Source organism: Macrobrachium rosenbergii, chromosome 59, assembly GCF_040412425.1.
Source record: "Macrobrachium rosenbergii isolate ZJJX-2024 chromosome 59, ASM4041242v1, whole genome shotgun sequence".
Taxonomy (NCBI): domain Eukaryota; kingdom Metazoa; phylum Arthropoda; class Malacostraca; order Decapoda; family Palaemonidae; genus Macrobrachium; species Macrobrachium rosenbergii.
In genome coordinates, this window is record NC_089799.1 from 5,990,208 (window position 1) to 6,010,035 (window position 19,828).

Here is a 19,828-nt window from a genome sequence, read left to right on the forward strand (position 1 = left end):
CTCTCTCTCTCTCTCTCTCTCCAAAGAAAATCCTCGTAAATGAAATAGGCAATGAAATTCAACAACCGGAGGAAGTAAAATTCCTGAGAGAGAGAGAGAGAGAGAGAGAGAGAGAGAGAGAGAGAGAGAGAGAGAGAGAGAGAGAGAGACGGTACTCGGTATACGGCAAAAATCATGGGGGTAATATTGCCCTATACCTTAATGTCTTATAACGAATTCTCACCTACTAACCCTTATACCCAGCACCTAACAAAGAGGCAACGGAAGAATGTACGATTATTTTCATTTTAAAAAAGATGAATTTTTGAAAAAAAAAAAAAAAAAAAAAAGCGGTATAATTTGAAAGGCTAAATATAACTCTCAGCTAATGCCACTCTGCCCTGCAACATTTTCTAACTGTTATATAAATAAAACAAATTAATTTTGTATAATACTGAGGCGATAACACCCAAGTTAAATCCTGAAGTATAGAGAAAACATCTGTAGAAACATCTGTAAATACCAAGATGTTTAAACAGATGCGCGATTATGCATGAGAATAATTTAGAACTGGGAAAACATGGTTTTAAAAAATACACGTATATGCTATATATTCGAGTATGCCATCACACAACAGCGGTGTCTTGAACTGAACTGAATATAGAATTTAGGCCAAAGGCCAAGCACTGGGACCAATGAGATCATTCAGCGCTGAAGCGGAAATTGACAGTAAAAGGTTTGAAAGGTGTAACGGGAAGGAAACCTCGCAGTTGCACTACGAATCAGTCGTTAGGAGAGGGTTGAGGACAGTAAGATGGAAGAAAAAGAATATGAAAGGAGGTATAGTAAATGGAACGAAAGGGGTTGCAACTTGGGGGCCGAAAGCACGCTGCAAAGAACCTCCAGAAGTAATGCCTACAGGTGCACTGACGGCACTAACCCCCTACGGGAGACAGCGGTGTCTAAATATCAGAGAAGCTGTAAATATGTGCATTTGCAGATTCACATTCATAGATAGTATTTAAGTGGCTCTATAAATCAGCATTATCAAAGGGCACTGAAGTCTTGCCAGCCGCATAAATTAGTGGTCTGGCCCGGAAAGGACTGGGATTAAACATGGGGAAACTTGGCAATTACCAGAAATATTTACACTCCTGATCCTCCACACGTAACACAGGGAACTCATGACATTTTAAACACCTGGACAAATAAACATATATTTTTGCGTACGTGAATTTCCATAACAAGTAGTCTGATGCGCTATAATAAATAACTAACTAGCGTTACTGAAAACGAAGCCTTTTTTAGCTTTCTGTAAAAGAAAACTATTGTGCTGGCTTTGTCTCTGTCCGTCCGCACTTTTTTCCTGTTCGCACTTTTTCTGTCCGCCCTCAGATCTTAAAAACTACTGAGGCTAGAGGGCTGCAAATTTGTACATTACTCATCCACCCTCCAGTCATCAACATATCCATCTCAATAGTTTCTTTTACAGAAAACTAAAAATACCTTGTAACAAGTTGCATTGTAACCTCGATTCCGATACACTTCCCGTCTACAGGCAACGCTTCATCGTGGAAACCTCCACAATCTGAGGAATTACGGGGCAACAAAAGACCTGGCTAATCCCACAGGTATGATCGCCTCGCCTCGACACTTCAGGTAAAAGGCCATATAACAGCCCGGGAGAGACACCACAGAGGAACATGCCTGCGGACAGGAAAGAAAAAAAAAAAGTAAAAAAAAAAAACGTGATACGACGTCCCACGGCCTGTTCGATTTTTATTGTAAGTCCTCGGCGGGAATCTTGCTTACTCATTCAATGTTTGTTCCGCGTTGAAGAAATAAAAAAATAAAAAAAGGTAAACACAGCAGCCTTTAGCACTGTTGAAGCGTTGGAGTACAAGCGTAAATACGACGAGCCTTACTTACAAGGGTCTTTGATTGTCCAAGATTTCTTTGGAGTCAAATAAGAATATTTTGAGTGATTTGTATTTTCTCTCTCTCTCTCTGGCGTCAACATCCGGCGATACTGTTGCTCAATAAACAATGTTCTTCTGAGTGATTGTATTTCTGAGTGATTGTATTTTGTCCACAATGTATAAGAGGAATTTGCAGACTCTCTCTCTCTCTCTCTCTCTCTCTCTCTCTCTCTCTCTCTCTCTCTCTCTCTCTCTCTCTTCTTCGGTGTCAACACTCGGCGATATTGTAGCTTACGCTGAGTCAGCAGAGAGTGAACTTTACACAATTTTATCAATTTACAGTGAATACACAGTGCATTAAAAACATAATCACCAACTGCCAATCATTCAAATACTTTTAATGTATCTAATTATATGTACATAAACACATATATAAATATGTATATATACATAGTACATATATACATACATATATATATATATATATATATATATATATATATATGTATATATATATATAACGACAAAAATATGGAAACACCAGCAAATTTCGCTCAAAACTGTAATAAAAAAATAAATTACACTTTCAAATGCCACAAACAGTCACAAACAGTAAGTGGCGCTTTAAAACGGCACAAAAAATAAGTGGCACTTTCAAAAAAGCACAAACACAATAAGTGGCACTTTTTCAACGGTATAATCAATAAGTGGTACTCAGAAACAGCACAACACATTAGGCTACATGAAACTAAGAACTGGCACTTTTAAAAAAGCACTTACAGTAAGTGGCACTTCCAAACAGCACAAAAATATAAATGACACTTTTTAAAAAGCACAAGCAATAAGTGCCACTTCCAAACAGCACAAAATGATAAATGGCACTTTCAAAAAAACCACACGCAACAAAGAGCACTTTTCAAAAAGCACGAAATAATAAATAACTCTTTCAAAAAAAAGCACATACAACATATGGCACTGTCAATAAAGCACAAACAATAAGTGGCACTTCTAAACAGCACTAAACAATAAATGACACTTCAAGAAAAAACCACAAACAAATACACATTCAAAAAAAGCACAAACACAATAAGTGGCACTCTTAAGTGGCACAAACTACAAACGGCACTTTTACAAAAGCACTTAAAATAAATAGCACAAGCAAATAAAAAGCACCTTCCTAACAGCACGAACAATAAATGGCACTTTTCAAAAAAGCACAAACACAAATATAAGAGGAATTCTTAAATGGCACAAACAACAAATGGAAATTTTCAAAAAAGCACAAACAGTAAATGACACTTCAAGAAAAAACCACGAACAAATAAAGACACTTTCAAAAAAGCACAAACGAAATAAGTGGCACTCTTAAATGGCACAAACAAAAAAAACGGCACTTTTAAAAAGGCACATAGCCTACAATAAAAAAAAAAGCGCCTTCCAAACAGCACGAACAATAAATGGAACTCTTCAAAAAAAAAAACACAGACACAATTATAAGTGGCACTCCTAAATGGTACAAACAACAAACGGCACTCTTCAAACGGCACACAAACCGCAATCAAGTGCTTGACGCAATAAACTTGACACAGCCGATACACCAAAAGGTCACCAATTTATTATTTATCCGGGGAAAGGCAAACGCCCAACGCTGACAGAAATACCCTGGAATTCCAGTTAAATCCAGCCTACAGCCAGGTAATACCACTAGGCAGTATTTCTTACTTAATAGGAAAAACTATTATCTTTATAGCATCTATTCAAAAGTTGCTAGTCACCGCAGTTATGCCTTAACGGTACATAACTGTGGGTATGAAGAAATGAAATATCAAGAAGGTGAGACAGTCCAGTATATAACAATTGCGTTATACATGTGAGTATGTATGTACTTATGTATGCATGTATGTATGAAAAACAATATACATATATATATATATATATATATATATATATATATATATATATATATATATACACATATTTACATCAAATATATATCAAATATATATATATATATATGTGTGTGTGTGTGTGTGTGTGTGTGTGTGTGTGTGTGTGTGTGTGTGTGTGTGTGTGTGTGTGTGTGTGTGTGTGTGTGTGTGTGACATATACATATACCGGGTGTTTCGAAATTAGAGCCCCCCCCTCCACAGAACAAATGGAGTTATGAAGTTTTCTGCTATAGCCTATCTCCAAGTACATTATTTTAAGTTTCTATTACACTATTTTTCATTTTACATTTCTTGTATTTTCAGACTTTGTGACGGAGTTAAATACAGCCATGGCTAACAACTCGGAGGAAATCAGATGGATTGACCGAATCTGAGCTATAACCTCCAGAGAGGCCAGGGATGCTGGTGCATCCTTCATTCATGTTCCTCAATAGCTAAATACATTAAAAGAGATGAATCCTTTGTTAAAAGAAACTGGAACAAAAATACATATGACTGTCATTGCAAAAAGAGTGAGAATCTTGGAAGGCCTGAAGTCCTTTCTCAGGAGTCAAAAGACATCATAGCTGAGGCAGTGGGTAGACCAAGTAAGTCTTTATGTAAATTGGCGCTTGAACTAGAAACAAAAAGGTGAAGGAAGAGAAGTTTTAGTGTTGTCTATCGTGAGTTGAAAAAATCTGGTATCAAGCCATTTCATGCCATCAGCAAGCCCAACACCACTCAGCAACAGAGAGAAGACTGTGCATGGTTTTGTGGTTCATTTCTTAAAGATTGTGATGAAACTGACTTTCTCCATGTTGCCGCATCAGATGAATTCTTCATTTACACAGTCAGGAAGTCAAATCATAAAAATGACATCATTTGGGCTGCAAAGTTGGATGATATCAGCGATGACGTGCACTATTGCCAAGTTGTGACATTTCCTGAATGTTTGGGAATTTTTCTCTGTTTCACAGCCAAACGGTTAATGTGGATCATCAAAGAAAAAGGAGTCATGGAATGGCGAATACTTTAGAGAAACTGTGCGTACTGGTGGAGTATTTCCTTTCCTCAAAGATCCTGAAAATGTGCTATCTGTTGAAGAAGTCACATTTTTGCATGATAAGTCACCATGTTTCAAGCCTCTTCAGACACAGGAGCTGCTTTGAAACAGTGGTATCGATTTCTTCTCGTCAAGTGAATTTCCAGGTAGCTCCCCTGACCTTAAGGTGTGTGAAAACATTGGTAGTATCTTAAGGATCGTGCTGAAGCGCACACAGTGAACTATGGTGGTATACCAAGCCTCGACGACCTGCAAAGAGAGGTGACCGAAGTACTCAGGGGAATGGCGTTCGAGTCTCAGCTTTTTTGTGATTTGCTGAAATCATTCCCCTCAAGAATGCAGGCTTTGGTACAGGCAGATGGAGGCCAAACAAAATATTAAATACTCAGAGAGAAACTTAAATAAATACCTGTTCTGAATTACTTTTGTTTTTGTCCATATCAATTTTAGTTTATGCTGTAGAGGGGGAGGGGCTCTAATTTCGAAACACCCTTTATATAAAACATAATGCAATTAGGCCTATCTCTCGTAATAATCAACAATTTAAATAATTAAGATAATCAACAATGTAAATAATTAAGTCTTAAAAAGAAGCACTAGTGGCATCAGTAATGCCAAAAAATGAACAAACAACACTTAACATCGCATTATCAAATACAAATAGTTAAAATTAAAGTTTTAACCTTACGCAAAAATAATGAATGTCTAGACAAACGTGATCTCTCACTGCTTTCGAAAGCAGTCCTTGACACTTCCTGGATACCCGGTGTTTAAAAATATTCTCGAGAGAGAGAGAGAGAGAGAGAGAGAGAGAGAGAGAGAGAGAGAGAGAGATTTCACAACTCAACACCAGCAAAAATGAACAAAGGATATAATGAGAGAGAGAGAGAGAGAGAGAGAGAGAGAGAGAGAGAGAGAGAGAGAGAGAGAGAGAGAGAGAGAGAGAATTTCACAACTTAACACCAACCAAAATGAACATAGGATATAATGAGAGAGAGAGAGAGAGAGAGAGAGAGAGAGAGAGAGAGAGAGAGAGAGAGAGAGAGAGAGAGCACCCACTTCTTGATAACTGCCGACACGGATAAAATGTACAATAAAAGAAACAGAGAGAGAGAGAGAGAGCACCCACATCTTGACAACAGCCAAAGTGGACATAATAGAGAGAGAGAGAGAGAGAGAGAGAGAGAGAGAGAGAGAGAGAGAGAGAGAGAGAGAGAGAGAGAGAGAGAGAATTATTTCACAACTTAACACTAGCCAAAATGAGCAAAGGATATAATTAGGGAGAGAGAGAGAGATAATCCACATCAGATATGTGCGAGAGAGAGAGAGAGAGAGAGAGAGAGAGAGAGAGAGAGAGAGAGAGAGAGAGAGAGAGAGAGAGAGAGAGATAGCACCCACATCTAGATAACAGCCGAAACGGACACACTGTACAATAAGAGAGAGAGAGAGAGAGAGAGAGAGAGAGAGAGAGAGAGAGAGAGAGAGAGAGAGAGAGTCAGCTCCGTCCGTAGACCTAAAAATAGGCGGCCACACAGCTGACATCAAACTGATTAATTTCATATTGTAGCGTTTCCATATCAGGTTGGCAACAGAGCATCAACCATTAATCCTTACGCCTACCTGAAGAGGTTGTGCTTGCTTGTGAAATGTAGTACATAATTGCTTGTGCTTGTGTTTATATAAACTGAGCACGTATGTATATAGTGTATGGACAAGAGCTCAAATAAAGTATTATTATTATTATTATTATTATTATTATTATTATTATTATTATTATTATTACCGGATAGGGTACGATTATATAAAATATTATCATTATAATAATAATAATAATAATAATAATAATAATAATAATAATAATTATTATTATTATTATTATTATTATTATTATTATTATTATTATTATTATTATTATTATTTTTCTGCCGCACAGGCTACGGTTCTGACAATACAACAGTCACGCCGATAAAAATTATATATAATGACTTTAGTTGCAAAGTAAAGTATTCAGGAGAAATTGCTGGCTAGCTGAATTATACATTATAATATAGTTGTTTTAAAATAAGGAAATTATACAACTCGAAAACATTTTCAAAAACATTTGCAAAAACTTCTAACATTTCTTACAACATTTTTCTTCCGCGAATTAAACAGACGAGCATAAAACTATTTAACAATCTCGCTAGAAAAAATATTATATAACATGTTAGCGCAAGATGGGCTATCTTTATAATGACAGCTCTAGTTATATTTCTTAAACCATTTAACGAAAGTTAACAAAAAAAAAGGTTGGCAGATGAATATCGTCTAAAAGAATTATAATCACGGGTCTTGAGAGAGAGAGAGAGAGAGAGAGAGAGAGAGAGAGAGAGAGAGAGAGAGAGAGAGAGAGAGAGAGAGAGAATCCCATCTTTTTAAAAGCCAAGCTGGACTCAGAGAGAGAGAGAAATACACTCATACTGGCATTATAAATCTTTTGTTTTTTTTTTTAAACAAAACTAACGTCTGTGGTTCCGTGGAAACTCATGAAGATCATTTCCGAAGCAAAAAAAAAACAAAATTACAATAAAAAAAAGTGCATCAAAAAGGTCAGGATTCCTTCCAACCATCTTGGACAGGTTTTTTTTTTTCTTCTTCTTCTTAGCAAAGGCAGACCATCTCTCAAGCAGGTAAAAACCTTGTGAGCCCTTCGTATGCTTTTTTTTAAAGCAAAAAAATCAGTTTCCAAACCAGCGTAAAAAATAAAGTAAAAAAAATTAAAATAAATTATAAAATAGAAAAAATCTAACAGACTTTGAAAAAGAAAATCTGACCCACCCACATGCAACCAATCAGGGACTCTCCCCTTTCTGGACGCCGTCCGTCCGTTCCCCCGAGGGGGCTTCTTCATTCCGCACGGTTCAGTGAACAAGGATCGGTCTCCGGTCTCTCTCTCTCCCTACCCAAAGTTACGATCAGTTAACCGGCCGTGTCATGTTATTGGTAATTAGTCAACCGGATTGGAAAAATGAGGAATAGTCTGTCAGAACTTGAAGTCGCTACTTGGGGTGATTGTTAGCGCTCCTATCACGCTATTTTAGGTCACTGACAGCGCTCGTATCACGGTTTTTCAGGTCACTGACAGCGCTCGTACCACGCTGTTTCAGGTGAATGTTAGCGCTAGTATCACACTGTTTCAGGTCACTGATAGCGCTCGTATTACGCTACTTCTGTTGACTGTTAGTGCTCGCATCACGCTATTTCAGGTCACTGATAGCGCTCGTATCACGCTGTTTCAGGTGACTGTTAGCGCTCGTATCACGCTACTTCTGCTGACTGTTAGCGCTCCTATCACGCTATTTCAGGTGACTGTTAGCGCTTGTATCACGCTATATCTGGTGACTGTTAGAGTTCGTATCACGCTATTTCTGGTGACTGTTAGCGCTCATATCACGCTATATCTGGCGATTGTTAGCGCTCATATCACGCTATATCTGGCGACTGTTAAAATATTTCACGCTAATTCGGGTGATTGTTAGCGCTCACATCACGCTGCTTCAGGTATTGTTAGCTCTCCCATCACACTGTTTCTTCTGACTGTTAGCGCTCCTATAACGTTGTTTCAGGTGACTGTTAGCGCTCATACCACTATTTCTGGTGACTGTTAGTGCTCGTATCACGCTAATTCAAGTGATTGTTAGCGCTCGTATCACGCCATTTCAGGCGATTGGTAGCGTTCGAATCATGCTATTTCTGATAACCGTTAGCGTTCGTATCACGCTATATCTGGCGACTGTCAGCGCTTGCATCACGCCATTTCATGTGATTGGTAGCGATCGTATCACGCTGCTTTAGGTGACTGTTAGCGCTATCACGCTATATCTGGCGACTGTTAGCGCTCGTATCACGCTACGTCAGGTGACCGTTAGCGCTCGTACTATGAGATATCGCACAGTCCGCGGTAAGAAACGTGTAATAATATAATATAAATGTAATGAAATAAACGTGTTGAATTCGTCCGGTAATATAATACAAATGTATTAAAAAATGTGTTTGTTCCTCACTGGATGGGTGGGTACCGTTCTCAGCTAGCACTCTGCTGGCCCAGCGTTCGATTCTCCGACCAGCCAATGAAGAATTAGAGGAATTTATTTCTGGTGATAGAAATTCATTTCTCGCTATAATGTGGTTCGGATTCCACAATAAGCTGTAGGTCCCATTGCTAGGTAACCAATTGGTTCTTAGCCATGTAAAATAATTCTAATCCTTCGGGCCAGCCCTAGGAGAGCTGTTAATCAGCTCACTGGTCTGGTTAAACTAAGCTATACTTAATTTACTTAAAGTGTGTTATAATTCGTGTGTAATAATAAAAGTATTAAAATTCGTGTGGTAATATAAAATAAATGTATTAAAATTCGTGTGGTACTATAAAATAAATGTATTAAAATCTGTGTGGTATATAATTTGCAACACATGTATTAGAATTCGTCTGGTACTATAAAGTAAATGTATAAAAATTCGGGTGGTACTGTAACACACGTGTATTAAAATTCGTGTGGTACTATAAAATAAATGTATTAAAATTCGTGTGGTAATATAAAAAAATGTACTGAAATTCATGTGGTACTAAAAAACAAGTGTATTAAAATTCGTGCGGTACTATACAACGAATGTATAAACATTCGTGTGGTACTATACAACAAATGCATTAAAATTCGCGTGGTACTATAAAACAAATGTATAAAAATTCGCGTGGTACTATAAAACACATGTATAAAAATTCGTGTAGTTATTTACAACAGATATTTTAACATTCGTGAGGTAGCATACGAAAGACAGAGAAAGGGGGACTTCATTTAAAAACACTAAAATTGCAAAAATTATAGCAAATCAATCATATTACATAAGACAAAGACGGCAATGCAATCATTATTGCGACAAAATATGCCATTACAAACTCACTATACACAGTTGACACCATTTCAAATAAAGTATTATTGTATATACCTGTGCCTATTAGGAATTCATTATAATTATTGAAATTCACTATAATTATTAAGTTACATCTGGACAAATAACAGTACAAGTATACTGTATAAGCCTACAACCGGTATGATAAAAAAATAATTAAAACGTGTATACATATAATAAATAATATATATATATATATATATATATATATATATATATATATATATATATATATATATATATATAACCTATATATGTGCATATATATAAATATATACACATATATATATACATATATATAGGCTATATATATATATACTGTATATAGCCTATATGAGAAAATTTCCGAAATGAAGGTATAATGACTTGGTGGACAAAACGTCATTCTATAGGCCTAGTCTTCGTTGCCATATGTTGTCCTAATAACTCTCTCTCTCTCTCTCTCTCTCTCTCTCTCTCTCTCTCTCTCTCTCTCTCTCTCTCTCTCTCTCTCTCTCCTGTTCAACAAGATCTGAATTCCAGCGAGAAGAGACAAAGCCATTCTTAAATTAAGCGAGACACAGATATGATTCGCACCTGTCTCACCTGACCGGTCTGCCTACGGCCGGGCGTTTAAGACCGATAGAGGGCGTTAAGTATAGGTCAGAGCTAAAAAGGAGGGTCCTGATTTTTAACCAAACCAAACCACCCAACCGACGCATTCGAACTAAAATAAAATTGCGGGTTAATATAAGTATAAAATGTTCAGAGCCGTAAAAGGATGGTTAAGATTTGGAACCAAACCAAACCATCCAACCGACGTATTACTATTAAAATAAAAATTCAGGTTGATGTAAGTACATTGTTGTTCAAAGCCAAAAAAGGACGGTCTAGATTTGTAACCAAACCAAACCACCCAACCGACGCATTAGTACTAAAATAAAATTGCAAGTTAATATAAGTATAATGTTCAGAGCTAAAAGATGGTCAAGATTTGTAACCAAACCAAACCAACCAACCGAGGCATTAGTACTAAAATCAAAATCCGGGTTAATATAAGTATTATACTGAGCCAAAAAGTGATGGTCGAGATTTGTAACCAAACCAAACCACCCAACCGACGCATTAGTACTAAAATGAAATTGCAGGTTAACATATATATAATATACTCTATTTTATGCAAGAGATGGAAAATGTTGGCTGGTCAATGCTCTCTGCTTGAGAGTGAACCGAAAAACCAATACTCTTGACAGCAAATACCGGTACACGTAAGTATGATATGGTCTATTTTAAGTAAAAAGATGAAACTATGAGCTAATTTAGTTAATAGCATCTCCTTGAGACGGAACCCAAAAACTAATACTCATTAAGAACAAACGAAAAAAATTAAAAAACATTTCAAATACGACAGACATCGAGTCAACAAGCAATGTACAACTCGAACCGACACCTCATATCCAAAGCACCACCCGCCCTTCTTAAAAACACGGTCTACCTGATCATCTCGATGGAGAACTGGGCAACCGTTCGCTACCCACACGCACATATATGATGTTCCGATGACCGTCGGCAGATACAAATCACTCCCACGGCCAAAAGGCCAAAGGGGTGAGTGACTGACTCTTCGTCGTGCCCAACGGGGTTGCCCTGACGGGAGGGGGGGGGGGATCATGAGGGCGGCGGCTTACCAGGTTAGGCCTATAGTGTACTCAATTAAAACCTGTTGTACTGTACTGTGCATGTACTGTGCAATATTGGAGATTTGTATGAGCAACGGTGCCTTCAATGGTTGAAGTAAAACAATAAAAAAAATTGTTAAATCGTCGAATTAACTTACTTTCTCGTGTAAATTTTGTTGCTAGTTTTTATCAAAGGTGGCTTACCGGATCAGGTCTATACTGTGCAGGATCATGACCTCTGGTACAGTGCAATCTTGAAGGTTTGCATGAGCATCAGTGTTTTCAATGACTGAAGTAAAATTATAAAAAAAAAATGGTTAATTCGTTGAATGAAATCACTTCCTCGTGTAACTTATTTTCCCATGGTGGCTTGCTGAATTAGGCCCATACAGTGCTGAATCATGACCTTTCGTACCCATACAGTGCTGAATCATGACCTTTCGTACTATGCAATCACTTAGAGTTGCATGAGCATCAATGCATTCAACGACTACAGTAAAAAAAATTGTTAAATCGTCAACTGCAATCACTTCCTCGTGCAACTTACGCCTATGTGGTTATTTTCCCAAAGGGCTTACCGAATTAGGCCTATACAATGCAAAATCATGACCTCCCGTACTGTGCAATCTCGAAGAGTCGCATGAGCATCAGTGCATTCAGTGACTGAAGTAAAACAATACAAAAAATGGCTAGATTGTTGAAAGAAATCACTTCCTCGGGTAACTAAGGTCTATCTGGCAATTTTCCCAAGGTGGCTTACCGGATCAGGGCTATACCCTGCCTTGTACTGTGCAATCTTGAAGATGTTCATAAGCATCAGTGCGTTCAATGAATGAAATAAAATCATGCCAATTCAACGAATAAAATCCCTTCCTCCCGTAACTTATAGGCCTATGTGGTTACTTTCTGGCGAAGTAACTTCCGGTCTAAAATTGAGCCCAATGAAAGAAAATAGAAAGTAATCGCAAGGACAGTAATTAGCAGCCATTCCCATTAACTCCAATGTTAAAAAAAAAAAAACCTCGTGAGAATTATTATAATTTTTCCTCATTTGTTATCTAGAGATATCTTAACCCTCCATGGTATTTACGGATGACACAGGCATATTCGATACTCAATAAGTTTAAGCGTCTATATAGCAATCTTCTTCTTAAAGGAGAACCAATATCATTAGTAACATAGTTTTCTTAAACACGACAGTCAGTTATATAAGTAGAACAAGGATATTTTCTCGTAAAAGGTGAACCAGTCTGATTACTATTACTGTTTTCGCATAGGCCTACACGTTAGCTAGTCTCATTACTTACAAAAATGTAAAACACACCTGAAGCTTTATTGCGGACACCTGCAGAATATTTAAGTCCCCCCCCCCTCTTTCCTCTAAGAATGTACCGGCGACTAATTGCTAAATTTAAAATTCGGTCCTAATCCGGCTTACTGAAGAAGAGAGAGAGAGAGAGAGAGAGAGAGAGAGAGAGAGAGAGAGAGAGAGAGAGAGAGAGAGAGAGAGAGAGAGAGAGATTTATTAGGACAACATACAGCAACTAAGACTAGCACTAGCCTTCCTAAAGCATTCACTTCATATCAGAAATTAAAGTAATACTATATATATATATATATATATATATATATATATATATATATATATATATATATTATATAAATATATATAGGCTATATATATATATATATACAGTATATATATAATTATATATATATATATATATATATATATATAGAGAGAGAGAGAGAGAGAGAGAGAGAGAGAGAGAGAGAGAGAGAGAGAGAGAGAGAGAGAGTTATTAGGACAACATATAGCAACTAAGACGCACTTTGCTTCCTAAAGCACTCACTTCATTTCAGATATTAAGTAACACTATATATATATATATATATATATATATAGAGAGAGAGAGAGAGAGAGAGAGAGAGAGAGAGAGAGAGAGAGAGAGAGAGAGAGAGAGAGAGAGCTAAGACTAGCACTTTGCTTCCTAAAGCATTCACTTCATTTCAGAAATTAATACTAAAAATATATATACTGTGTATATACATATATAAATATATATATATATATATATATATATATATATATATATATATATATATAGAGAGAGAGAGAGAGAGAGAGAGAGAGAGAGAGAGAGAGAGAGAGAGAGAGAGAGAGAGAGAACGCTGATCTGTGAACCTGGGAGAAGTCACAGATGACCTAAATAGAGACACACCGAAGAAATGAAACAGCGCTGATATGTCCGGAGTGACATTTGGACCAGATATGTCACGTCTCCTTCCCCGAATCCCCCACCCCATCTCCCCAAGAGGCCCCCCCCCCCTTCCTTCACTCCCCTGTAAATGGCAAACTATACGTTACTGTTTAAATAACGTACATTATTTAGGTAACGGAGAGGTACATGGCGTGTTTGGGAGTGAGGGTCCGTGAATAGTTAAAAGCGAAATCAGGTGAACATGCTATTATAGGTCACACGAGGTCGCAAACGGGCATTTGTTGTACGCGTACACTATTACCGGTGGGAATTACAGTTACAGTGTGAAAAACAATATTCCTTGATTGCTATTGGTGGTAATTTTTACCTTTGATTTAAGAAGTCACTCGGGTATAGGCCTAAGTGACAAAATTTCAATCTATAAACATACACGCACGTTTGTATGTATGTATATATATACACATATATTAAAACATATAGATATATATATATATATATATATATATATATATATATATATATATTATATTTAATATATACACACGTTTGTGCATGTTTTTATATCTTAATCGATTTTTGTCACATATGACTTCTTTCACATTGCAATTATAATTCCCATTTTGGTAACAGTGAATATGTACAGTAATAAATAAATAAATATATATATATATATATATATATATATATATATATATATATATATATATATATATATATATATACATACATACATATAAAGACAAAATCCACGAAGGAAAGAGAACGGAGTGCTGCAAGGCCTTTCGACTTCTAGTCCTTTACTTTCGTGATTCAGTTATATATATATATATATATATATATATATATATATATATATATATATATATATATAACTTACATCCTTACAGCAATAACTGTCCTCTCCTTCGGCTTCTACAGTATATGAGACTAAACTTTTCGGAGAGGGGCCACTCCCACTCCCGCGAGTACATAACCGTCATTGGCGCTGTTCCTTTGTGGGGGGTTGGTTCATGAACCGATTCGGCGCATGAGACTAATGAACCGAAGCAGAAAACAATTCACGCCCACGCCCACACCCACACGAGTTGAAATCAAGCGTAAACGGAGCTTTCCGTAACCGAGGTCTACGGAGTAGGCTATGTTGAAGGGCTGCCAATCTTGTTGGTTAAATAACACAAAAAAACAGTAAATTAACAGAGAGAGAGAGAGAGAGAGAGAGAGAGAGAGAGAGAGAGAGAGAGAGAGAGAGAGAGAGTCTGGTAAAAGCAAGCAATATGTCTTAACATTTGAACAAGTGATAAGTATATTTGTATTTGACGTGAAGCCGACAAAAAAGCTGTTTAAAAAGCTTGTGTTACCATGCGCTAACCTAGCCAGAGGGTACGACTATGGAAGAGAAATTACAACAGAACCTTTAAATGATTACAACAGAACCCTTAAATATTAATTATAACCTCAAGAATGCTTGCGTCACTCTGACAGGGTCTTTGAAAGACACAGTAAACTAACAGGCAAATATCCTTGGAAAAAATGCTTAGGCCAATAGCCTATATGCCTCCATGTGCTGATTGACAGACTAGAAAATATCTTCCTCAGCTAGACAGCTGGAGAGGTCACGCCTCAATCAAACAACTTCGGGGTAACTGTTGAAAACTGACAGGTCCCTAGTCAATGCAAGAGCGCTTAAAGAAATGCTGCTCAGCCTATAAGTTTAGCATGGATTTCGCGAGTAGCCTATGTACCTTAAAAAAATAAACAATAACAAGGTCACATTCCAATCTAACTAACCAATGTAGCCTACAAGAATTAGTTCAGGTCAACCTGACCATGTGGGCCGAGTCCTTACCTCGCCCCAACCTGACCTCGAGCGCCAAGAACCATAAGTGGGACTAGTGGGACTAACTGCAAAATTCATCTCAACCAGATCTCTCTGAAAAGGACCCAAATAGCATTATGGGGGTACCTTTATCTGTCCCTTAGTACTGCACATAACATAGGCCTATTCCTTATCGAAAAAGTTAGGAGGTACACAGCTCAAAAGCAAAAATTTCCTCTGGTTCCAAACTTGAGCTAATTTAGACTCTTTTCTTTGCGAAGGAATGGTCTTTATTAGTGAAGATACTAGGCCTACTTCCAGATGGATATATTGTCTTTTTTTTACGTGTTCTATAAAACAAAAGACATCATTAAGAAAGCCATAATTAAACTGAAGAAACCTGTGAAAAATGGCTTCGGTCTGAAGGCATCCAAAAATACTTCAGCATACGAATTTATGACTAGTTTAACTGGCTGAAAATAGCAGCCAATTATTAATACGTGATAAAAAAAAAAGTCGCATTTGTGCTCCTGAATAGCTCGCGCATGCGCCATAAAACAGTTATCATATCCCAGGCAATAACCACGAACTTACGGAACGCCTTCAAAACAACAGCAGTAGACTAAGAAAATGACGCAGGCCTTATGTTGTTACCGGTAAATACAAAGCTTATTACCCGTTTGCGCCTTCACTCCCTATGGAAAAAGTAGGCCAAAATACAACCATTCTGTTATTTCTTATATTAAATTCGGTTTTGCCGCGGAATTCGAGTTTCTAGTATTTGAGAAATTTCTTCATTTTGTCATGAAATAATTACCACCACACCTAATTTTATGAACTCACTGCCACCACATCCAGTGAGTTTTAACAAGATTTTCTACGAATATTGTAACGATAACACTGCTCGTTCAACAAACACAGTATATATATATATATATATATATATATATATATATATATATATATATATATATATATATATCTATATATGTGTGTGTGTGTGTGTGTGTACGTATATGTATATATACGTATATACGTATATATATATATATATATATATATATATATATATATATATATATATATATATATATATATATATATATATATATATATATATGGTGGCTACAGGCTAATCTGAACTTTAAGTCAAATATATAGAGATTTTGATAGTTTTTAAGTAATGCTACCGAACCTAACATTCATTTCAATCAGAAATATGTGGTTATCTCATTAACAAAAATCCTTGGGTCTTACATTAATGGGTAAACTCATGAGTAAACACTGTCTTAAGGTCAGATTACGTCAGAGATCTGCCCATTCCTTTAAGGAATTACGATTTAGAGGACTAAAAATACATAGAAATGAAGTAAATCCAAATCTATGAAGATGAGATAAATGTATACAGTTCCTCTATTTTTTACGAAAATTAATACAAACACACACACACACACACACACACATATATATATATATATATATATATATATATATATATATATATATATATATATATATATATACACACACATTATGGGGCCAGATAAGAAGCCTACAGTACATATGAAAGATTAAGGGTTCCTGGAGTAGGAGAGAGGGATGGAGGAAAGACCCTCCCCCGGGGGAACTAAGACTTGACCTAGGTTAAGATGTATCTGTATTTCACGGTTCGTTTTCCCAAAGTGAAAAATAACTAAATAAATCAATACACAAAAGAAGTTTTGCTATTGTTAGGTAATTTCTGACGGATATGAATACCAAGTACGTCAAAATCAGTTAAAAAATACTTTATATTTCATTCTCGTCGGCTATTATCGTACCATAACTTTACCCAAAATAAACATCTGTAAGTTATAATCTTCACTTTCTGTAAATTTAAAAATAAAATATAATAAACTATCTTTTCCTCTCCCTTACGTTAATTCACCTACTTACTCACTACTACTATACCTGGCTTCGGATGGTGAGGGGCATCGCAAATAACAACCGTCCCCCCCACCCTCTTCTTCTCTTCTCTATACCCATAAAGGAGCAGACTTGGGCACCACCACCGCGAAAAAGTCGTGACGACATACAGCCCTTTACCGTACCTCTCTCTTTCTCTCTCTCTCTCTCCTCCTGAAGTTCTCGGATGGTAAATTTTCCGAAGCATTTTACGAAAGCATTCCCAGACAGCCATAAAACCTATGTAAACATTCGATTACCAAATTTACGTAAACAATTCAAGGACACGTGCATATATAACCTTACCTTTTGCAAACAGAAGGCTTTTCTCCTGTTGAATATCCCTGTCAATGCGTACCAGCTGATCGGCGTCTTTCTTTCACTCTCTTTCTCTCTCTCCTGTCCGAGGCACGGATAGGGTTGGGGTGGGAGAGAGAGAGAGAAGGCGGAGGGGTGAGTGAGTGAGTAGGAGAACGATGAGAGGCCACGCCGAGTCAATGTGCTTCCCAGATCACCCTTCTTCTTCTTTTGCTCTAAAACACACCGCTTGCTTCTCCGCCAAAGATATTAAGATAAATCGGGGAAATCTGGCTTATATAATCCTAAACGAAATAACATCGAAGTTTCCTTAGCGGCCACTAAAGCACCAAAAAGAGATCCGGTCGTAATGAATTCCTCTAGCACACAACAAATGGACTGGGTCGCCGGAGTGAACGCGCGAGCCACCACCTTCTACGCCGGTCGAACACACACTGAACTGACTGACTGAATGCGAGTCTTGCGAGATGCCTAGTGTGTTGCCGTCATGGGGAGTCTGGTATTTATCACCTGTAGCAGCGGCAGCAGCCCATACTCTATGTATGGGTCATGACGCTTTTTCGGAAAAGGATACTTCTATAGTTGCTGCTGCTACCTGCTTACTGCTCTTATCCTTTGTTTACGTTTACAGATACGTTGTTCATCCAGCGTTGATGAAGTCCAGGAATGGCAATGTACTGAGAATCTCGAAAGGAACGAATTGTTTAGCAGACTATCCTAGATTAATTATAATTAGATTCGGCTCCATTCCATAACTGGATATTATAAACTAACTTTAGCGTCAATGTATATTGCTACAAACAAAACACTATCAAAACAAGAAGCAAATATCCTTTTATTAATGTATCCGCGCGCGTCTTATCAGGAAACCATTTGTCATCTGTACACAATACGAATAATAAGTTGACGTAACTTCATTTATGGGAAGCGTATTGTCTGAGCAGATGGCTAGACAAAACGACCCCAGGTTTCTTTGATTGTTTGTCAAACGTCGCTAGTGTTTAGCACATGCGAACTCCTACTCCGTGAAATTATAATATTTATTAATGTTATATCTTAGTGCCGGATGTCAGCGGGAAAACAAAAAGCGTCGCTAAAAATAGCTAGAATAAATTCGCGAAAGCAACGTTACAAAAAATATATATATATTTATGATGAACTGGCAACTCCATGCAGATGTTGCCGACCATCAATGCAACTTTTATAACGACTTCAAACAGGTCGCGACATTGTATACTATAAAGGATTGTCAGACGCCAAAATGATGACCAATTGAGTACAATAGAACATTATGTTCCCAATACTGATCACTGTACGCCATGCGCTCCAAGTGAGTGCAAATAGGACACCCTTATGACTTTTAGCCTCTCGGCGTGCTAAATTGCACTTTCACTTGCAGTAAAAGGTCAGGGAATTATCATTAATTAACTGAAAGTATTTGGCCTAAAGCAGGGAAATGAAGGCTACCGTTTTTGCCGGCAAATTAAATTGAAAGATAATACTTTTATGGTGAAACATTTCAAGGCATCTATTTATCTATTTATATATGCTGTATATATGTATACATATCATACATATTGTCTTTATTTATTTAGAAGGAGTAGCGTTTTAAAAAGATGAGGAATGCGTTTTGGCAAAGCAAAAATAATACAAACACACACACACACACACACACACACACACACACACACACACATTTTATATATATATATATATATATATATATATATATATATATATATATATATATATATATATATATATATATATATATATATATATATATATATATATATATATATATATATATATATATAGAGAGAGAGAGAGAGAGAGAGAGAGAGAGAGAGAGAGAGAGAGAGAGAGAGAGAGATTACTATTCTGAATCCTACTACATGAAATTATTAAAAAGAACATCCATTGTGTACATCTTATCAGCACCTAACAAGAGTTAAGAAAACTTTGTCTAATTAGCTGAAAGCGAAAGTACCCAACGGTACGCAAAGGTACGCGGTGGTTGCCCTTTCCTAA

General features: G+C 36.9%; 1 protein-coding gene across 2 annotated transcripts in view; it reads right to left on the minus strand.

Moving 5' to 3' along the window:
- Nucleotides 1-18,233, minus strand: part of LOC136837452 (protein O-linked-mannose beta-1,2-N-acetylglucosaminyltransferase 1-like) — a 552,489-nt gene extending 534,256 nt beyond the window's left edge. For both annotated transcript variants that reach the window (XM_067102232.1, XM_067102231.1), the window contains exon 1: nt 17,786-18,233. The gene's annotated coding sequence lies outside the window, so the exon portion shown is untranslated. The remainder of the gene's footprint in view (nt 1-17,785) is intronic.
- Between the last annotated feature and the right edge of the window lie 1,595 nt (nt 18,234-19,828).